Raw genomic sequence first — 3,968 nt, 5'->3', positions numbered from 1 at the left:
TATATATATATATATATATATATATATATATATATATATATATATACTGTATATTTATCATTTATTTGTTTATTTGTTTTGTTTTTTTTTCAGCTCACATGACAGCTTACATGAGGGTAGCAGCTTGAAGTTTAGTTAGATACCTTTCTTATAATATTATCAAACTGATTTCTGTATTTTTAATTAACAACATTAATCTTTCAGAATGACACAAACTTACTAATCATCAAATCACATTCATGTCTGTGCTTTCGTTTAACTCCAAAATGAGGTAAATAAATAACTGTTTTTCATTACTTTAAAAAAAAAAGGTGCAGAGTTGAGACAATTGATTACAATTTAAAACAATATTTTATTTTTAATTTGGTTAAAGAAAAAAATCTGTAACATTTAAAATACATTATTTTTAAAATACATTAATAAATTATCAGCTTTGCAGTTTAGAAATGGGGACATTGCAAGAAATTACAACAATTACACAACTTTTTATACTTATACAATACAAACTTATGGGATCCGAAGGTTTTTGAAAGATGTTTCTTTTGCTCACTAAGGTTGCATTTATTTAATCAAAAATACATAAAACCTGTAATATTGTGAAATGATTCAAATGTAAAATAACTGTTTTCTATTTGAATATATTTAAAAATGTTTTTTTTTTTTTGCATCATTACTCCAGTCTTCAGTGTCACATGATCCTTCAGAAATTATTCTAATATGCTGATTTGGTCCACAATAAAAAATTCTCATTATTATCAAACATTTCTCAAATATTCTCATTAAATCAACCGTTGAAACTCTTTTTTTTTCTCAGGATTTTTTGATAAACAAGTCCAAAAGAACAGCATTTATTTAAAATAGGTGTACCAATGCAGAATTTGAACTTTTATTTAATTGACAAAAGTACAAAGAAAATATTTATATATTAAGTTTTCACTGACCAACGTAAATTTATTTTGTAAATATGAACAAATTTAGATTTTGACGACTGCAACACACTCCAAAACACGTTGGGACAGAGGCATGTTTAACTGTGTCACATCAACCTTGCTTTTAATTACAATGTTTCATTGTTTGAGAATTGAGGATACTAACTGTTAAAGTTCTGCAAGCAAAATGTTTGTCTCGCTTGATACAAGACTTCAGATGCTCAGCAGTCTGTGATTGTTGTTGTCTGATTCTCCTTTTCATGATTAGCCATTTATTTTCAATAGGAGACAGATCTGCTGGCCAGTCTAGCACATTCACTCTGTCTTTACGAAACCACACTGCTATAGTACATGCAGAATGAGAGCTGGCATTGTCTTGATCTAATAACCATGGACGTCCCATGAAAGATATCATCTTGATGGCAGTATATATCTCTGTACAATCCCAATATATGCCTCCATGTCAATAGTACCTTCGCACATATGCCAGTCACCCATGCTGTTTGCTCTGCTGCACCCCCATACCATGACAGACGTTTGCTTTTGCTTCTGTCTTTTGGTCTTTGGGACTGAGAACTTGAAATCCATTTTTTTCCCAGAAACAAGTTGAAATGTGGACTCATCTGAGTACAGCACACATTTCCATCTGAGATGAGCTCTGGCCCAGAGAACCCGGCGGCATTGCTGCATAGAATTGATGCATATTTTTCTCCTAGAGTAACAGAGTTTCAAGTTGCATTTCTTGATGCAGCTCTTTCTCACACACACACACACACACACACACACACACACACACACACACACATACTCTCAGTTAAGTAGGCTAATTTCTCTGCTGATCAGGGAGTCTGGAGGGTTTCAGCATGTGTGTTTCGAGCTTCTCTGACACAGATCAGGGACTCTCTAAAAGGAAGGATTAGTGCAACTTCCTGTTCTGATCAAATTAGAAAAGCACGCCAGTTTGTCAAGGCCTTCCCCAGCCGCTAATGCTTTCCAACATATTACCAAGCCCTCCTGCACTATTTTTACCTCCAGAGACAAAAGAGCACATATTTATCGCAGACAGATTTATCTCCGTATGCTCTATGTAGTAAGTTTTCATTTAAACTCTTTGAATTGGGTGCAGTTGTTCTATCTGAATCTACATCTTCATCTAGAATCTAGAAGTTCAGCAGTTTGTGGTATACTGTTCACACAAGACTGTTTTTGAAGTTAGCTTGAAATAAAAATTGGTCTTATTATGTACACCTTTGCTCACCTAGACTGACCTTCTCTATAAAAGCACAGGCTGCGTAAGATGGAGCGATAGGAGATTACAGACAGACGGTGTGAGGAAGAGACGAGTAAAAGGCTTAAACCAGTTTTGCTCACTCAGCGAACGCTGGGTCAGACTTGCCACTTGTTTCTTGTTCCTCACTGGTTTCCATAGAGATTTCTTCCAAGAATACTATGGGATTCTTAATGGTTCTGGTCTACAGTGCCCTCTGATGGAAGGATGGATGGGATTTTATGGGGGTTTTTCGTTATTTGGGGGCTTCCCGGAAGCCTTCTTGTACATCCTAATAGCAAATACTACACTCTCCCTCATTTACAGCAAGCCTGTTTCATATTTCCTCAAGAGCACTTACCAATCCCACACAATAAACTTGAGTGATAGCTGCGGAGAGACACTCTCTCAACCCTGACGGATGAAGAAAAGGTCACAACATTAGTCTTTGTGTTGTTTTAATGGAGTGAATGGCTGTGTGCCAGAGACTTGTGTTGCCTTAGGAGCCTAGGTTAAATAATGCTGCAGCTCGGGTAATATCTCTGCCACGCCACCGGGGCTCGAGGCTTGGCAGGCAAGAAATGGAGTTATGGCATTAAAACAGGAGAAATGGATGGGAGATTCATTTTGGAAAGTTTACAAACCTCTTTTCGTACCCATGTGCTGGGCTTTTGTTCGCTGAGATGCATTCTGGGAAATCTTCCAGCGAACGCTTGTGTATTAGAAGACAATTTGGATGCGTTTATGACATTGTTTATTTCATGCCTCTTCTCATCTGTAAATTATCAGCTCCCAGAACAAGGGCTGGTGACTGATCCAACAGGTTTGATGGGGGGGACGGGGACGGGGACGGGGGGGGGCGCTTGGGTTGGGATGTTGGAATTCACAGAAGATGAAGCATAAATAAAAGAGTGCATTAAACAACAAATGCAGCCGAGCTAGTTTGCTCAAACCTTCATCTATAACGTTTTGTAAATGGCAAGTGCCGAATGTCACATGGTTTTCTTGGTTGTGATGGGTGCAATGCAGGGTTATTATTGGTAATAACAATTCAAATAATTTTTTATTACTTTAAATAAAATAAAATATTTATTAAAAATATATTTCTTTTTTTAGTTTAAGGTTGGAGTACTATAATAACTGCAATTAAATAAAAACTATAAACATATATTTAAAACAATAAAATGGACAGAAACTAACAACATTTCTAAAACTTTAACTGAGATTAAATGACATTAAACGAGAACAGACGATATAAAAAATAAATCTGATTCAAAATAGTAAGAAATGTTTTTATTTATTTAATTTTTTTTAATTGTCAAGTGGTTTTATATTTATTCATAATTGTAATTTATGTCATTTATATGTTTGTTTGTACTTTTATTATTTTGACTTTAAAAAGTGCAGATGGGTTTAATTTTACTTATACTACGGGGCCGTTGAATGCTTGAATCTGATTGGCTGACGAGCGTTCTGAGGTGTGCAATTATTTTCAGGGAAATGCACGGCGAACGTAGTTCCAGGCAGCTCTCTTGACCACATCACAGTTCCATATCACTTCGCATTGTTAACTGTAATAACAGAAATTAGCATACAGTACCTATACAGCACACAGGAATCACTGCAATCACACGTGCTCGCACACGCACACTACGGTCACGCAGTTTGCACAAAAAGGTGTTGTCAGCGCTGCCCTGACGATTTGATCAGTTAGCCTATATAGTGTAGCAACTTAAAGGCTACACATGACATTTCTCACTAGCGCTGTTTAG

At 36.0% G+C, this 3,968-nt stretch overlaps 1 protein-coding gene and 1 long non-coding RNA gene across 6 annotated transcripts in view; both read left to right on the top strand.

The window, feature by feature from the left end:
• Nucleotides 1–3,968, top strand: part of LOC107582195 (cadherin-18-like) — a 298,071-nt gene that overhangs the window by 236,854 nt on the left and 57,249 nt on the right. The gene's annotated exons all lie outside the window — the stretch shown is intronic.
• LOC107582196 (uncharacterized) overlaps nt 1–3,968 on the top strand; it is an 8,377-nt gene that overhangs the window by 3,634 nt on the left and 775 nt on the right. The window lies entirely within an intron of this gene.

This window comes from Sinocyclocheilus grahami, unplaced genomic scaffold, assembly GCF_001515645.1.
Source record: "Sinocyclocheilus grahami isolate Dianchi unplaced genomic scaffold, SAMN03320097.WGS_v1.1 scaffold41.1, whole genome shotgun sequence".
NCBI lineage: Eukaryota > Metazoa > Chordata > Actinopteri > Cypriniformes > Cyprinidae > Sinocyclocheilus > Sinocyclocheilus grahami.
The sequence above is the reverse complement of the archived record's forward strand: the minus strand, read 5'-3'. Positions and strand labels throughout refer to the sequence as shown.